General features: G+C 41.3%; 1 long non-coding RNA gene across 1 annotated transcript; it reads left to right on the plus strand.

Annotated features, from left to right (window-relative positions):
• The first annotated feature begins 3339 nt into the window (after positions 1 to 3339).
• Positions 3340 to 18363, plus strand: LOC109303718. Its single transcript, XR_002099191.1, has 3 exons — positions 3340 to 3350; positions 10879 to 10888; positions 18256 to 18363. It is a non-coding gene; the product is annotated as an uncharacterized LOC109303718 (long non-coding RNA).
• The last annotated feature ends 613 nt before the right edge of the window (positions 18364 to 18976 follow it).

Consider the following 18976-nt stretch of genomic DNA (forward strand, 5'->3'; position numbering starts at 1 on the left):
AAGCCCGAGGCTGAATCGATAGTCTTTGCAGGTTAGTCTAAAGTGCAGAGATTGCATTGAAATTGAAGTGAACAGACATTTGCCTGGCTCTCTGGCTGTGTGTTCACTTCCTCTTCCTGATGCCCCAGAGGTTTCTGGGATTTGCAGTCCAGTCTTACAATAGCAGGACTCTGTAGGGTTGCTTATCACTTCCTTTTCCTGCTTCTCGGATTTGTAGTCCACAGTTGCAGCCAGCAGTAAGTTTGAGTGGGGGAAGAGGTGTTTAACCCCACTCCCTGGCCCCAGACCCCAGTTGAGATTTGCCTCAGGGGTCAGTCCCTCTCTTCTGTAGACAGGGCTGAATCCCCAGCCAGGTTTGCTCCCCCTCTTGTCAGCTAGCCCTTACTGTTCCAGCTTGGTCGCCCTCTGTCTGGAGCAGACAGCCCAGCCCAGTGCAGCACAGCCCAGGGCTGAAAAATGCTGGGATGCTGGAGGACTCTGATTTAACCTGAACCAGGAAGGGGTCCGTGACAGAAGTTTCATAAACTGGTTTGACCCAAATCAGTTCAGTCCGATACTATATTCAACCAGGTTGATCTTAAACCAATTTCAGCCATTTTGAAACTGATTTATGTGCACTGAGATGTTCTGTTACAGGTTTAAAGCAGTTTCTGATCACTTAAACTGATTTATGTGCAACTTCTTAGCTTTACACCTTTGGCATGAGTTTATTTTCAAATCCTGATCTGGATTGTGCCAAAGGTTTCCTGATCATTTGGACTGGAGAGTCAGGAGTGTTGCTAAGAACATGACACCTTTGCATGCTGCAGGTTTTAGAAACTGGTGTGCCTTAATTAGGTTTGGATGAACTTTTGACTTAATCTCTCCAACTGCCATATTTCCATCCCAGCTTGAATCCAAAACTTGCTGCAGTCAGTGGGAGTCTTTCCATTGACTTTGGTGAGCTTTGGATCAGCCCTGCAGAGTTGCAAGTGTATTAGTTGCTTCACAGGCAAAGAAGTTAAGCTTCCTACTTCATACAGTTTATAATAACTAGATAGAGATGTAGAGAGAAATGATAAAAATGAGGAACTGAGTGTTGAAATGTAGTGTGTTTGTTAATTCTCTGTTACTTGGTTAATTCTGTAATAAGAACTGACCTTAGACTTTTTCAATATTTGTGTTGTTAGCACATCATAGTGGAAAAACACTAAATTAAAAACATTATAAAAATAACTAAATTAACAGTCCAAACCCTCCTTGGAGTTTCTGTAACAGTCTTAGTTCCTTAGCATCACAGATCTTCAAGAGCAAGCACAAATCCTGCTGAGTCTTGTAGCCCATTGGGCTAGTATTTCTAAAGCACACCTGTATGCATAGCCAATAACGTGCAAAGGAATGATGTGACTAGTATCACATTTGGTTCCCTTTGACCCCCCAGCCAAATTACAGTTATAGCTGGGTCCACTGGGGATGTCCTTTGGTACAAGTCCTGAGCAAAACTTGAACTCACACCTCTGGAGCTATAATGAGAAGTTTTAATTTCTCTGTCACTACGTGCCCTTTTGCAAAGGATCTTTTGAGTGTTATGTAAGGCATCATGGGTGTATAGGAGATAAACCAGCCATTGTTTTAAACAACTTTTAGCATAGCACTGGGGAATGAGAGAAAATGGGGCTTCCAGAATCATTTATAGCACAAGATGATATGTCAGAGTTTAAAAAATTAAAGGCGTATTAGTATTGATTAGCTGCTGATTATTTTTGACAGGATGCTAGTAAAATGTTAACCTTTAATGGAGAGCAATACCATTTGAATTACTTTTCTGAAATAGAGCACAATTATGTTACTGAAGGCTTTGGGAGATCTCTTAATGAGGGTGGATTTATCAGGATTCGTGGCTTGCCACTAGAGAATAGGTACAACAGCTTTCACTGGCATGCATAGCAGCGTGTTACACAGGTTTGTATGTTAGATGACATCTCACTGAAAAAGAAAAAATCCAGAAGTAATTGTGCGTATGGCACAAAACCTTGGCTAGAGATGGCTGTTTTGACTTTTGTTTCTGCAAAACAATACAGAATTGTCACACGCTAAAAGAGAACTGCTGTCATAATTTAAGGCATGTCATTATTTTACCTGAAGACTTGTAAAAAAATAACCAAACAACAAAAAACAGCAATTTAACTCAGTTTCTCTGAACTGGCCTGAGGATTTTTGAGAATGAATTCCTAAGAGTTAGATCAGCCACATGAAATATGCCTACTAGTAAGTGGTTAGTCTGCTAATGCCTTCCCATCTGTGTGACTCTGAAATGTCCTGTTCAATAATGTTGTCATATGAATGATAGTCATCAGATAATCATTTTTCTAAAGATGGAATTCCTGCCTGTTCAGGGAGATATGCCAGGGCCTATGTATCTCTTAATTCCTGGTTTGAGAATTTAAGGGTGGAAACAGATGTCACCTGACATCTCATTTGTGCTGGCATAAAAATATTTATGGTGGCACAAATTGTGAGCAAATAGATGTCAGTACCCTTTGTCAGACCACATCAAAGGAAAATCAGTGGTGCAACAAAAGGTAGTGATAGAATCTGCTGCTTTATTGCTGCAGACATTGACTACCTCTGTGGTGGAAGAGTACAATCAGCCTGAGTGACTTGCACACTCCAACCATGCCCTGCGGGTGTGCTGGGGGCTTGAGGGTTCCTCGAGCTTGGGCAAGAAACACACATCACAGACATCCCTCAAGCCCCCAGAACACTTGTCCACTTGCCCCGCTTAGAGAGACACCCCAGGAAATCTTGGGGTGCTTCTTTATAAGCAGGGATGTCGCGGTTCCCTGCTCAGCCAGACCCATCCCCCATGATTACGGGGAACAGATCTGGCTGCACAGGAAAGAGTTTTTCCCTACCCAGCCAGATTCATCCCCTGTGATTGTAGGAAATGGGTCTGGCTGGGCAGTGAAGAACTTTTCTCTACCCGGCCAGACTTGTCCCTTCTGATTGCCCTTTCCATCTTAGCTCCATAAAAGCCTTTTCCCTCCCAGGCAAATCTGTTCCCCAGCAATTGCAGAGTAGCAGGTCTGAATGAGTGAGGAAAGTGGGAAAAATCACATTGCCCCTTGTCCTGCGCCTTCAAGAGCAGGACAAGGGGAATGTATGTTGTTTGCCCAGTGAAGCAAATCAGTTGTGCTGCGACACATTGCAGCACAGTTGATCCCCTTCAGTCTGTGATGTCTATTTCTTGCCTAAGTGGTACATAGGTCCTGTGCTGTAGCTGATACAAAAGTGAATGTCACCTTATGTAGCCAGCATTTCTCAAAATATTCAGTAGTAATTTGGTGAAACAGCAAGCCTTCAAGATTCAGGTAAACCTATGTTTCATATCTGGTGATGATAAACAATTACATTAGGTACACCTATTCCAGGAAGATAGCTTAGTTCAGTGACTATAGGAGGAGACAGGGAGTCATGAGATCTATTCATGTCAAAATACACACCGTGTAATAGACACACATAGCCACCTCTTGTAAAGATGAAAGGCTTTACTTAAATGCAAAGAATTATAGTGTGAAGTAAGCTGTCAAGAAAAATTGTCATGCATAAGAGATCACAGGCATCCTGTGAAAGACAAACACATGATATGTCACTGAGGGGCCTGTATTGACCTGATTTAGCTGTAGCTGGAATAACATTGCTTTAACAGCCTTGATAAAGACTGCAAGTGGTGTGCCTGAGTTCACTGTAGTACATGGGTTGCTAGAAGGGTTCTGTGTAGGGAAGTATGGATTATCTACACAGGCTGGTACTTCACTGTTTTTAGCCTAGGAAGCCTAAAAAATAGGGTTATTAATAAATATATACTACCTGTTCTAATATATACTACCTGTACACTGTTATAAATGTACAATGGCTTCTGTCAGCTCTGAATTGCCAGAATCATAGGGGTTTCCCCATCTGCGTTAGGGAGAAGGTTTGCATAAGAAACTACTGGACAATTCTCCTTGGCAGTGGGGACAATGTTCCCAGGGATGGGCACGACAATTTTACAGAAGGGGGTTCTGCCACAGCAAAGTAGCTTTCTTTACAAATTTTACATTTTCAAAAGTAATTTGTTTCTTTCCTTTCCAATTTCACATCTTCACATGTCAACACCAAACATATTCATGTACTTACTCAAATGTAAACCTCGTGTTTATAAAATAACTTGTCAGTGTTAATGGACAAAGTCCAAAAAACACTTACATTTTCATGTCCTTTTGTTTCTTCATAGTCTCATCCTTAGTAAGTTTATGTCCTAGGGCCTTTTAAAAATGAAAAATTTTCCTTATTTACTAAACTGAAAAGAAAGAAGAATGGACATCCCATTTTTCTAAGAATGTCAACTTATTTAATATAAAATGTACAACTGTCTTTTTCATTGGTTGAATCTAGACAGCTCTGGGATGATATAGCAGCCATACTGTCTTCAACAGATGGAGTTTTATTTTTTGGCTGAAATAATATCTTTATGTTACACCTCAACGAATAATGCTCTTCTATCACTGCCTCCTCACTATCACCCAGGAAACGGTGTAAAGAATTCTAGCAGATTTTAGAAATAAAATTACAGAACACAATTTACAAATAGGCTGAATTTTGCAATAGGTCTGTATTGTATCAGCATAGTTCAGCACATGACAATTGTGTGTTACTTATATATATGTGTGTGTGTGTGTGTGTGTGTGTGTGTGTGTGTGTGTGTGTGTGTGTGTGTGTGTGTGTGTGTGTGTGTGTGTGTGTGTGTGTGTATATATATATATATTTTTTTTTTTTTTTTAATGAATATGGAGCATGATATTAGATGAAGATTCTTAAGCTGAACGTGTTTGGGTTTAGAAATGAAATGTCTTGGAGTGATTGACAAATTAGGATCTGAGGTTTGGGAGAAGTCCTTTCAAAAAGACTCTGGTCATGTCTATACTGCTTTTCTCATCCCTGGATCTGAGGAAATAAGCTCTACCAAAGCACACTGGAGCCTTACAATTTGGCCATGTATAAAGCTCTGGAGGACCTTGAGCAGCTCTGAGAGACCCTGCTGGCCAGACTCAGACTCAGTGTCAGGGTTGAGGAGAAGCAGTATAGGCATAGCCTATGAATTGTGCCGAAGTGTATATGATTATTTTTAAAGGTCAACTTACATTTCTCTATTCAGGGACAGTTTCGAAAACTGAGATGAACATTTCCCTTATGGAATGCAAAATTTTGGATATCTCTGTGTTGGCTATCCATCACCTCAAGCTCAGTATAACTAAAACCAAGCTCTTAATCTTTACCTCCTAATCCTTTCTCCATCTTCCTTTCTTGATCACTGTGAACAATACCACCATGTTACTTGTTATTCAGGTAGGTCTGGTAATAATATGAGCATCGTCATTGACTAGGACCTCCAATATCTAGGCCACGTTGAAGTCTTAGAGAATCTTTCTGCATTGTGCCCCCTAAGTGGTAGGGGTTTATTTATTTTTTAGATTTATACCCCACCCCTTCCAAAAAAGGGCTCAGGTCAGCTTACATAAACAAACAACCTACCAGTCAGATTCCCCAAGAAACAGCCCAAAGCTTGATAACTCCAACTCCTGACTTCCCCCAACAGTTGTTTCCCTGCCTAAATCTCTACACAAGTAAACCCTCTGGCTAATTCCAACTATGCTTGCAACAGCCACTTACACCCAAATATAAGAAACCTCTACCTACTTCTTCCACTCCCTGTCCAACCTCTCCTACACTCCTGCGTCACCCCCATTGGAGATCCTTCCCCCTTCCTCAATGTCTTTTCCAAGCTTCTTCTGCAGAGGGGCTGTGACTGTCATCTCCCCTCCCCCTCACTGACAAAAACACACCTAATTCCTCCCCTTTCCCCAACAAAATACAATAAATTAAAAAAAAACAACTAACAAAAATGGAAAAAAATAAAGAACTGCTCTCTGTACCCACCAAGTCACTGCAATTGAGCAGCACCAAAGAGTGTCTTTAAGTGTGTTGCCCTTTGGTAGCACCCCAGGGCAGCACCCACCCAGGGAAGCCTATCAGCTTTGTAGGGCCTTTAAGCTGGCCAGGTCCTTCTCCCTCCATTTGAATGGCCAAGAGAATGCCTGGGCCAGGCCCCAGACCTCCTCAGGGTGGAGAAGTGGGGAGGGAATGATGGAGCAGTTCTTCTAAAATGTTTATTTATGCTGTTATCACCTCATCTCTTGTCTACTGCAACATTTTTCCTTTGGGTGTGAAAAATACATATTGTTCCTATGATATCCATTTATAATGCTAGGGCAAAGATAATTTTCTATCCTGTTTGATCGTTATAATCTCTCCTATTTTTCTGTCTACTGGATCCTCCCCTATTCTATCAGAGCAAATGTAAGCTGGCATCTTCACTTTCAAAACCCATCATACTTTAGCTCTCTTCTCTTCAATCTGACATGCATTACTGAAAGGTTGATTGCCACTTCCCATCAGTCCTTTGCTACAATTTGACACAACTTGCTACAAAAGGACCATCACCCTTTCCCCCACTTCATGTTTGGAGGAGGATCCCTGTAAACATCCAAAAGCCACCTTATTATCCTCTTTCAAATTGCTCCTTAAATCTCCCCTTTGCCAGGATACTTACAGAAAACTTGGCCACTGTTAGGCTGTTTTGAGACCACTGTCTGTCATGCTAGTCACTGCTGTCCCTCTGTATTTCCTTCTGTCTATATCCATCTATTTTTCTTTGTTTTATATTATAAATTCTCCATGACAAGGACTACCATTTTTATTCTGAGCTTGTACCACACATAGCATAAATGGGTCCTTGTTGATTACTAGGAGTGATGTACTATAGTAACATAGAACAGTAAATAATAACATGGCAGGAATTATCATCATCCTTTTTTACCATATGAGGCAGCAAGTAACTGGCTTATCCAGCATCAGACAAGTGAGTCTGCAATCAAACCGGGTTCTGAACCTAGGTCTACACAGCATTAGACTAGAATCTAAATGTAAGACTATTCTTCCTCCTCTCTGATTGATCCAGCATTTCCCCTACCAGGAAAAATGACTTCCCGTTTTTTACTTGATATGTAGTACATGTGAATTCCTAAAAATAAGCAAATATAGTAAGGACAATATGTGGCAAGTGAGTGAGTATATCTTACGAGCCAAATGTCACATTCACTGGAATGCGACTGTAATGGTGGCACAGTAGCAGTCCTGTCTGCTAGGCAAGCATTTGTTTAAGAGTCATTTGTCCTATATTGTATCTCTTTAGCTTTTTGGGCATTCATAATTTCTCCGGAACTATATAAGGGTTAAAAATGTTAAAATTTTTTTTTTTAGAGATTGGGAAGGGGTTATCTTCAGCATTCAATGACTAAAGGTACTTCTGTGCTCCATTACAGGTAAAAATGCTTCTAAATATATATTTCTAAAATGATATTTCTTTAAATGGAATGCCACTAAAGTTAACGTAATGAGACATAAATTTCTAGAGAGCTCTCTAATGTAACAGGTGAAGAATGAAAAATAAGAAACTGTTCATCATTTAGAGCTAATAGGCTGCTTGCAGATGTTAAAAAAAAAAGTGTGACACTTTAAACTCAGTGTGTTCCTGTGCTGAGCCCAACCCATGTCCAGAAGAGGCAGTGCCTTAGTTGGACCCAGCTCTGCAGTGTGTCTCTAGGTTTAGAGGGGCTTTTTTGGCGCTTTTATCTAATAACTAATTGAATCAGCTTTAGCTAAAAGCACGAAAAAGCCCCACTGAAGCACCCGATCTGTACAGAAGTTGCAGAGCCGGGTCCAACTAATGGGCTGCTGCTTCTGGTGAAGAGCTTTTTTGTTTGTTTGTTTGTTTGTTTTTAACGCATTTGCGAGCAGCCTTAGATCAGATTCAAATGATGAAGCTGTTTCTAAGGGGCGTTAAGGAAATGGTTTGGGTATAAATATTACCCTGTTGTTGATGGTTTTAGAGTATTCTGTTACATACAGCGTACTGCATGCTGGTAACCCCTTTTTATGAATCTCTTCCATGTGGAGACTTTTGTTAGAATGTAGGAGAAAGCCATGGGAAAGCATATAATGGAGGAAGCGGATGCATTTGAACAAAACGTTTGAACAAAAACTGTAAATGAAGATGTGTTGGTTTAGCTATTAGTGCATATGGCCGTCACGTAAAGAAGAAATTAAATGACACTGCAGCTTCATAGGAATTAGAGTATAGATCCCTGGAGAATGGAAGTAGGAACAACTAAACACTGTTATTAAGAAAATAAGTTATTTTGGCTGTTGTAATGAGCAAAATGAATATTAAAAGAATCTTAAAAAGACAAAAAATATGTCTACTTGTTATCTATGAGACAATGTAACTTATTTAGTGGCTTAATACTAGCTTCAGCTTTTCTGAATGTTCTCATATACTGTTAATTAAAATACTTATAATAGTTCCATGGAAGTGTTTTTGTATACAATGTCTTTGTGTTCTGTTTATATGTATCAAAATGTATTATAATAGTGAAAGCAGAGAAGGAAACAGTTGTTTTCTTTAATTAAATTCAATTAGGAAAAAAAACCTCTTTACATTCATTGTGGCTTTGCTTTTACAGACTCAAAAGAAACAAGATCACAGTTGTCTGGTTTTCTTGACTAATGCATAATGTGCTGGAATCTGTTCAATATACAAAGTGTGCACACTGCCCTACTCAGCTATGGAGCAACATGGAAAAGAAAGAAAAGGCAAAACTGGTCATTCATAACAGGAAAAAAAGAATTTTACATGAAATTACATTAAAAACCTACCAGGAACAATTGCATAAGCGGTGAAAGGCTTTGCTGTTATTATATGATTGATTTCTGTGATTGCTTGATTGATTGATGGAACTGAGTCGTCATGGCGGAAGGTGACCAGTGGCATCCCTCAGGGTTCAGTGCTCGAACCAGTGCTTTTCAAGATGTTCATCAGTCATTTGGATTTGGGTAGTAAAAGTGAACTGGCAAAGTTTGCTAACGACACCAAACTGTGGAGGAATGTGGTCACGCTCAAAGACAGGCTGGCAATACAGGCCAACATGCACAGGCTCTTGAGGTAGGTGGACCTGAACCAGATGTCGTTTAATATGTAGTTATTCCTGTAGTGGTAGTTATATTTATTATTCTTTGGGAGAGCTATTGCAGGAAGCAGACTAGTGGTAACAGTTACAGAATTACAGCTATGGCAGTAGCAGCTCTTCCTTCCTTTTTGAAGCTGCTAAAAAGGTATAGTTTGTCTACTCTAAGAATATGTTTTAAAAAATTGAATAGATATTATTACCATATTTTCTGCAGTAGTTATTCTGTAGTCATAAAAGCACAGCAAGGTAGGCTCTTTGACCTTTTCAATAAATCCCTTGGTTTCCTTTATTTGTGTGTGGAATCCTGGAATTCCATCCATTTTTAGATAGCCCTCCAGGATAGAGAACCCCAGTCCCAAAAAAATGGAGGTATCTGGGATAAATTGGGCCTCTAAGTTTTGAAGGAAATTCAGAGCCCTATGTAAGGCAGTATATATGCAGGCTTTGTCTTGTTTATAACTTTTTTTCTCTCTGTCATATTCCTATAGATAAATTACTGCTTGTTTGGAAGGAGGTGTGATCAGTTGGCAAATACAGTGAATCTGAATAGCTTCTTGCAAACAAGTATTTATTTAGCTCTGGGCTGCTTCTCTGAAGACCTTGCAGTGTTTTCTCTCTGCCTTTTAACAGTTGTGGAGTAGTAGTATTTTTGCAGCCTCACAACACAGTGATATATTAAAATAAATATTTGCACTCTAGTCAGGCATTCCATAGTGCATTGCTCCATCACTATGCCATATTTATTCTGGGATTTTTCATGCTTTGCCTTGTGTGATCCTTGCTGGGAAGTAATAGAATTCTGTATCTTGAAATTAAATAGGATAATTTCTGTGATTCCTCTAGTTTTGTCCCATTGCCAAACTTGTTTTCATGAACAAATCATTTCAGTTTTCACAGAACTCTGGAGACAGCTTGGAAAAAAATGGTGAGTGTTGTAAGTTTCATAGACTCATAGAAAATTAGGTTTGGAAGGGACCTCAGGAGGTCATCTAGTCCAACCCCCTGCTCAAAGCAGGACCATCCCCAGCTAGATCATTCCAGCCAGGGCTCTGTCAAGCTAGGCCTTAAAAACATCCAAGGATGGAGATTCCACCACTTCTCTAGGTAACCTGTTCCAGTGCTTCACCACTCTCCTAGTGAGGAAGTATTTCTTGATATCCAACCTAAAGAGCTCTTGCTGCAGCTTGAATCAAGCTCATGGCAATGAAAATAAGCAGACTACTAAAAGAATATCTTAAGTCATTCAGTCATTTCAAATGAGGGTGATAAGGGCACTTCAGAGAGAAGAGGGGCCTGACATCAGACATGTCTTTTAAACCTTTTCTCAGAATAGCTTCACTATTTTTGGGCACTACTACTTTTGCGTTCAGCCAAGTAGCACTGACTGGCAGAAAAGGATAGCACTGCATGTCTCAGATGATCATCAGTGGAGGAAGAACTTTAAGAGGGAAAAACATACTTTCTTAGAGCCTTGTGCTGAGCTTGCCTTAGAGATGCACATTAGACATCACTTCAGCACAGAGAAGCACATGGCTCTGAAAGCTCATCTCCTAGACTGGTCTTAGGCAACCAGTTTAGGATGGGTAATCCATTGTCTTGGCTATTTTAATGGAGATGTGTGCTCCTATCTAGAAGGTGCTGTCCCACTAGGCATCTGATTAAGTAATATGCATGTGGTGGGAGTTCTATAGTTGCGTCTGGGTTTCCACAAGTTGCCTGGCCACTGAAAGAGACAGTGGGCCCAGTCCCAGGTGAATTGCCCTTTAATGAGGATAGAGAAGGTACTTGACTGTGAAACTGTAACTGAGAATGAAGGCAACTGGGATTGGGGCAGGGAAGAGAGAGCTCCCCCTGTGAGAACAGTAGTAGGGAGAATTTGCAGAATACATTCCTATTCTCAGTGTTACTTAACTCTAAACATTGGATAGAACAGTTTGGTTTTAAAAAAAAACAAACAGGTTTTTAAGTGGTTGTAAAAGGGAGCTCTCCTGGGGCCAGTCTGTCATTGGCCCGCCCACCGGTTTCTGGACCAACTGCCTGTCTCCTCGCCTGCTATGCCTTAATGATACATAATTATGGTGTTAATTAGGTGGGAGGCTGGCCATTCTTGCCCCAATGCCAGGGGGCACTACCTGCAGCTCCGTTCCTCCCCTACACTGCAGCCCAAACCTTGCAGATGCCATCCAGATTAATATTACTCCTGGCCTGAGACTGGAGTGTCACAGGGGTACAAGCACGGGGCAACGCAAACACAAAGGAGAGACACTGAAACTGAGAAATATTTACTTACTTTAGGGTACCACATGCTGACAGGACAGCACCGAGGGGAAAAGCCCACGCAGTTTGTTAGCCATGCTCATATACAGCTGAAGCTGGCAGAGGACTTATGCCAGCCAGCTGCGTTAAAAGCTGGCACTAGCAGGGAAACGGGGAGAGCAGGAGAGGCAGCGGAGGCTGCAGTGGCTCTGCACGCCAGTGGCAGGCAGCACCAGCAAGCCGAACAAAATCCCGAACAGAGAGAAATGATCCAGGCAGCAGTGGATTCCCACAGACTGCACAACGGTTGCAGGCAGCTTCAGAGTGTGGGAGGAGACTCCGTCCAGGAACAAACAGCAGGAGCTGCAGAGGTGAAGGCGGTCCCACGCTCCGAGCACCAGAAGCACTGAACGGTAGGACAGGAACCAATTGGGAGAAGAGCAGAAGGAGGTCCCACTGGAGGCAGAGAGGGGAGCAGCATCAGGGGGACACAGCCAGGCTGTGGCTATAGGGCAGAGAGAGAGGAGGGACCGTTTCTCTTGATCTCCCTCTTTCCCACCTGCCCTCCTTTTCTTTGTGTCCTACCTTTTTCTTTGTTTCATTTTGAGCATAATACTGAGTTGCCTTGTGTTTGTTTTATTTTTATTTCGTGTCATGGGCGATAACTTTGAGCCATGAGGTCCGGGTAGGACATAATGAGCCACAAGGGTCGCTCACAGGAAGCAGTCAGTAACCAGCACCGAACAGGAGGGAAGAGCCCACAGGAGAAGCGAGCATCTGATAGATCCAAAGTCCTGTCAATAAGTTGAGAATACGACTTGTTACCCGCAAAAGTGCAAAGACCATTGAGACTGGAGGGCAAGCCACAGTGACATCAGGCGACCTGCTGTAGGCTGGCATATGAATGGGGTGTAGGGGAGGTGGAGCCCAGTAAATATTCATTGGGAGGAACGTCCAACCTCAAGGGACTTCCAGTGGGAGGCCCCACCACTGAAGTTATATCCAAAGTCATGGCAGGCGAGTTCTGGGGTACTCCCCAGGGTGATCGAGGTCCCTACCAGAGGTTGCATGAAGCCTCTCTACATTTATCACCAGGTGTCCGCACCAAGGCAGTGTGTGAACAGATCTTCGAAGCAAGGTGGGCGCATGGAGCAAACTGAGTCCAAAGTTGGGCTCCAGGCACATGCACATTCATACCACCTCCCCTCTCACAGGAGGCCTCTACTACTCCGCCCCTTTCTCACCAGGGCCTCTGGCATACTGCCCATTACCAGACCACACTCCACCAGCCTGCTTCTCCTTGAGTGACCCCTCTGGGCCATCAGGCTTCGCTACTCACGTACTGGCCTCGCCACGCAGTCCCTTCAGTTCCTGTGAGTTCCCCTACTCTGTGTGGTCCGGCCTTGTGCTGAACCCTGGCCTAATTCTGCCCCACGCCCCTCACCAGACAACTCTATACACTGACGCACACATACTGGGCTCCCAGCCCTCTGGTTTCCCCCTCACTGGGGCCACCTCCTTAACTGGGGCTTCTCATCTCCACCCCCTCAATGGGGCCACAGGGTTTCCCTCCCTGGTGGGGGCTCAGTGGCTGTAGCCATGCCTGGCCCCATCTGGGTCTTACACCCTCTTTGGGCTCAGGTGGCTGTAGCCATGCCTGGCCTCCTTGTACCCCAGTATTGTGGGGGCTAGGGGTTAAGGCACCCCAACCCGCCTTTCACCAGCGTGGTAACTAGCCTGGTATTTTCTGGGAGCTCCCACACCACTGGGAGCCCCATCAGGTCATCCATCTGGCAGGGTGCATTTTTAGGTCATGCCCAGGACCAGGAGCCTCCAAACCATCCCCTTAAGCTCCTGCCCTTACCTCCAAGATGTTGCATTCAGCCTTACAACCAGGTGATGTTTCTGCCTGGCCTGCGAGCGGTGAACTGCTCTGTTTATATAGACGGTCAGAGATCTAAAATGGCTGCCACAATCAAGCATCTGCTGGCTGCTTGTCTCAGCCCTTAAAGTGGCAGGCACCAACAGTACCCTACCACAGGGGTATATATTTCTTAATCTCTTTGTGGGATTGTCGTTACCATCTCCATCAGCCAAAATACACAACTCCAGAACCAACACTGAAATCTAGACCTGTAGCTCCAAAATGCACTTGTTTTGTGACTCAAGTTAAAGAAAGATCACTGTTAGTTGTCAGCTATAAAAGACCCCTTATGTTCTTTCTAAACTGCAATCACCCAAGAGAAAGCAACATGTTTTCCCATGAATATACTCTTTAATTGCATCCTGGGTGTCAGAAAGTTCCATTCAACATCAATCGTAGTTAAGTAGACCCTAATAGAGGTCTATTGCTTTGTTAATTATCATTTTTTTTTCTTTATAGTTAGTGTAAATATATTTAAGAATATTTAACTATAGTGAAAGTTTACAGGGATTAACAAAAAATTATTTAATTACATATAGAGAAAATTTTTTTTCTAAAATTTCACATCAAGGTAATGACTTTTCAATGGCTTTTTTACCCAAAATAGTTTGACAGAAATTCCCCCTTCCACATTCAGATGTATTTTTGCAGTTTTTGAGTTCTAAACAATTTGCCAAACAAAATGAAAGGAAGTTTGTAAACTTAGCTATGGAAAGGTTGCTTAATATCATTTTTATAACTTTTCACCTAGAATGCTTTAGAATTCTGTTTTTGTAGACAAGCTTTTTGTATTTCTGATTCATAAACAAATATTATTATAATAGGTATTAAAAAACTGAAAAACTGTTTTAAGCAAGTAAGATCTCATAGAACATGTATTAATTTCTGACAGATGCCATCTAATTCCTGTAAATCACATTTTTTAGGGAAATTATTGTACTTCCCCATTTGTTTCTTTTTTATATATACAAAACAATAAAATCAAATTACATACATCTATCTTTCTATTAACTATGATAGGTCCAAAAAATCCTGTGGAAACCACTTATGACTTGGAGAATTTCACCCCTATTTGCTGTAAATTCATGAGTTAAAACACTGACAAGTTAAAAAATTCGTAGATGAGCCGTCCAGTCTGTTACAGTCAGAGGGACTGAATGTAGACATTCAGATTCCAAAACTCAATCTGTAAAAAAAAAAAAAAAAAAAAAAAAAAAAAAAAAAAAGATAAATAATTAATTTTGCATGGAAACAATTCCGGAAACAGACTTTGAATGAACCCTGTCATCCAGGGTGTCCTAACGCTAAATTTAAATATCTATGTCAATCATTCCATTTATGTATCCCAACATTGCACCGTAAATTATATATAGAAGGCCTTAAAATCTCAACTGTTATTTTGTAGAAATACTGCCTTTTAACTGGTAAAAATATTTCCATGAATAAATGGTTAATCATATGAAAGCTGATCAACTGACCTATTGAACTTCTTCCTGCACAGTAAAGATATACATTTTCATTGGTTAACAGGGCCTAATATACCTTTAACTGTGAAAAGCAATGCCATTTTTTTAAAATGACTTCTAGTGCCAATCAGAGGAAGAAAGTGACTTGACTCATCCCTTATTAATTTATATCTTCGCTAGCTGAGCCTATACTTTCCACTGTCATTGTTTGTGTGTTATTTATTTACCTGAACTATGAAGTGCCTCTGTAGTGAAAGAATACCCACAATCTCAGGACAGTTGTTGGGCTGTAGCAGATTTTGGCAAATCAGGAAAAAGGATCCCTGCAGGCCAGTGAATCTAGTTATCTTTAGGAAAGTATTCCAGTGACAATGCCTATTAGAGAAGATGGGTAGGGCTAACTCACTGATATCCTTCTGTTGACAGGTGTAACTAGCCATGTTGGTGTCCTGGATGGAGTGGGGAGGACTGGATTGTGCAAAGCACTGAAAAGAAAAAGCTGAGCTGTGTGAATCTTACCTGACCTGAGAGGCTGCTGCTGCTGTGGTGCAGGTTGTCATTCTGGCACTCCCTTGAAAATGGGTTCTGGGCTGGTGCCCCCATAATTCATACCTTATTATACTGCTCTGTGCTACCCCAGACTGTAGACTTGTGCCTTTCTGGCACAATCTGGCTCTTCTGCTCAACAATGGTAAATGCCTTGGGTACTCACTCTTTCTTCCTTGGCCCTCCTAGGAACTGTTATTCATCATGTAATTCAGTGATGTCAAACTCAAATTACTTGGTAGATAAGATCCAGGCTACAGGGCTTCTCACTGCAACTGCCAGAACAATAAGAGCTGCTGTGATGGCAAGGCCAGCATACAGGGGTGAACACCACTACCATTCACTATCCCACTGTCTATTTGCATGGCAAGTGGTAGTCAGAAAACTAGAAATTTGTGGAAGCAGTTAAACCCCTCAATGCTTGTCACACAGGCTCTGGGTACCATTTTCCTAATGAGAACCTGTTTTATTCTTGTGGATCCATTCCAAATGCTGCTGAAATCAATGGCGAATCTTTTCCACTGTTTCTGATAGCAGAGAGATTGGACTCTGAGAATGCTTTTCAGACAAATCCCCCTTATTCTACCGTGTACTGCACTGATATAGTAACATAAAACTAGAAGGTTCATCTTGCATTATTGAAACACAATACCTGTTATTTTCAAGCAGCGTGTCATATAATGGCTTTTATATACTAATGAAGCTCCATTTTAAAAAGTAGCTTTCTTACCTTAAAAGTAGTTAGGTGTTTTTGTCTCCATTACTGCTAGTGAAACAGTGTTTCAGAACCTGATTGCTCTAATGCTTAGGAACTTCCTTTTAATTCCAGCCTATATTTTTCAAGATCGCTTTTATGCCCATTTGTTCTTATGCCAACATTGTCTTTCAGCCTAAATAGTTCTCCTTCCCTCGTGTTTCCCTCTTGATATATTTATAGACAGCAATTACATTCCCTTCATTTTACTAGTCTAAATGAACCAACTTCTTCCAGTCTGCTGTCTTTTGATAGGCTCTCCATTCCCTTAATCATCCCCAGATCTCTTCTCAATACCTGCACTAGTTTAAATTCATCTTTCCTAAACCTAAGAGACCAGATGATGTTATATCAGTGCCTGATAATGGCATTAATACAGCTGCATTTGCCTTTACCTGGCTTTATCCCATTGGCAGCTCATTGTCATACTGTAGTCACCTATTACCCCCAGGAGCTTCTCCTCCTTAATTGCTTTCAACTGTTGAGCTCCCAGCTTATAGCAGAAGCTTTTGTTACTGGTCCCTAGTAATGTGCATTAGCTGTAAGTCAGAGATAGCTAGGGAATACTAGCAAACATGTCTTCAGCTCTGGTCTGAGCCCAGGAAGGCAGTATCCTTGGTAAGGCAGAGCTGTGTTTTACAGTAATTTTGAAGGGTATGCAATTAGAGATGCACGTTAGAAATATGTCTTGGGTAGAAACATTCTGAAACATAAAGCAGAAATGAAACCACCAATGACTAGGTCAGGGCTTCTGGTTCTGCAGGCATGTTCTATACAAATGACATCTAACATTAGTTAACACATGAGTGTGCCTTGTTTTCCCGGCTTCCTGAGTTTTGCTGATTCTTCCTTTGTCTTCCTTTTTTGCATATATGCTGTTTTCCTGCTGACATCTTAGTAATTTCAAAGAGCAGCCTAACAGTTTTTAGCCAGACCATTTTCCATACAATATTTTGCTCACAGCAGTTGAAGAAACAGGAAGTGATTAGTGATGATAGTTGGCGTTTATTCTTGCTGTTGTCATTACAATGCTTCTTTTAAGTAACAGAATTGCTGTGGATGTTAAACACCGTTGCACACAGTTCTGAATTTAATAGGGAATGTGCATGTTTATGTATACTAAATACTTTAGATGAGAACACCTTAAGATGTGTTTTGTTACTAGCCATGCATAGAAGGGACTTTGAGATTTGAGCAAGTGTTTGCATGTCAGAAATTCTTCAGTAGCAGGCATTTGCACATGATATTGATTTCAATAAGATTTTAACATTTGAGAACTGCAGGCAAAGAAGGGTACCTCTAGGGTCATTCCATCATCACTCCATCATTTACACCTGTTCAAAGTGCATCTGACAGGCTCACAGAGAGAAGGAATCTTTGGCATTTTGCAATCATTTTACAACAGTTGTAAAAGATTACCCAAGGTGCAGGTGAGTGGAAATCAGCTTCCCAGGGCCACATTTTGATGGCTATCTCCCATTGAATGCAAATTGAATTAAAATAATTAGAATTTGGTATCTAGGCAGTTTGGCATACCACTCTAGGCAGACAGGGTCCTTTGGGTTGATGTGATATCTTTTATTAGACCAAATAAATAGTTTGAAAAATTGTTCTTTGCAAGCTTCCAGGCACAGAAACAAATAGCAAAGAACAATTTTGCCAACTACTTAGTTGGTCTAATAAAAGATATCACATCCACCCAAAGAACCTTGTCTGTCTATGTCCTTAGACCAACATGGCTACAACCAACAGCCCTAAAGCATACCATACTAGGCATGTATCCTTAGGCATCTAAATATATTTAAAGAATCTGATGCTTAAGCTCTATCCCTTTATTGTAGTGTTATCAAGTTTAACCTGTAGGATGAATTCAGTCCTTGAGAGTAGGGATTAATTTCCAAAGCACCAGCTACCAGGTCGCATGTATAAATATTTTTTTATCCCTATCGGGGAATTCAGCCGCTGAAGGAAATAGCTTTGCAAAACCCCAGGAACTGATTTTTAGTCGGAAAACCTTATAACAACTCCCCGCAAAATCTTACAAAATATTTGCTATCCACATGTGGATGTAAGAGATATTGGTAATGGGGGAAGGTTTTAAGTTTATTTGGGGCAGGGATCATAGAAAAGTAGAACTGGATGGGACTTCAGGAAGCCATATAGTTCAAACTCATGCTTAAGGCAAGCTATCCTATAACACAGGTTTGTCCAACATGAGGCCCGCGGGCCACCATGCGGCTTTCCAAGCTGTTTTCTGAGGCCCGAGGTGCTGTGACAGGAAACGAAAGTAAACACTGTACTTTTGTTTCAGGGGGGTGATGTGATACCGCTTCCTGTGAGGTCTTTGAATACGGCTCGCCGGCCTACTGGGTGATAAAAAGTTCACGATCTGGCCCAACATTCAAAAAGGTTGGACACCCCTGTTATAGCAATATATATATATTGATTCTTTAAAGCTACACAAGCAACTGTCTGACATGTCAAGATCACCTTAACTTGCCTCAGGTAATGCAGGGAGATGCAAGTGCTGTCAATGTTCTGTTACTGTAAGGACAGGCAGCAGTTTATTATGTGGACATGCATACTTTTATATATTTGGGTCTCTTTTGTCCCCTTTCCTCTTGCCATTGTTCCTTTTGTTAAAGCTTTACTTTTAATGTGCTTGGTGATGTGCTCTTTTATGCTTATGTTATATCAATGTATCAATACCTAAAACATTTCTGGTCCATTAGTGCCAGAGCTCTTAGATGTATATGAATTGATTCCTGGGGTTCTGAATGTTGCAGGAGCAGGGAGAGTACCAAACTAAATATAGGCATTTGAACTCTTTTGTGATTGCAAACTCACTGCAGTTGTGATTCAGCCATGAAGCTGCTTCTACTAACTCTGAATACTTTAAAAAGATAAAGCTGTTTTCTCCCTC

This window comes from Gavialis gangeticus, unplaced genomic scaffold, assembly GCF_001723915.1.
Source record: "Gavialis gangeticus isolate Ggan-Ray unplaced genomic scaffold, GavGan_comp1, whole genome shotgun sequence".
Taxonomy (NCBI): domain Eukaryota; kingdom Metazoa; phylum Chordata; order Crocodylia; family Gavialidae; genus Gavialis; species Gavialis gangeticus.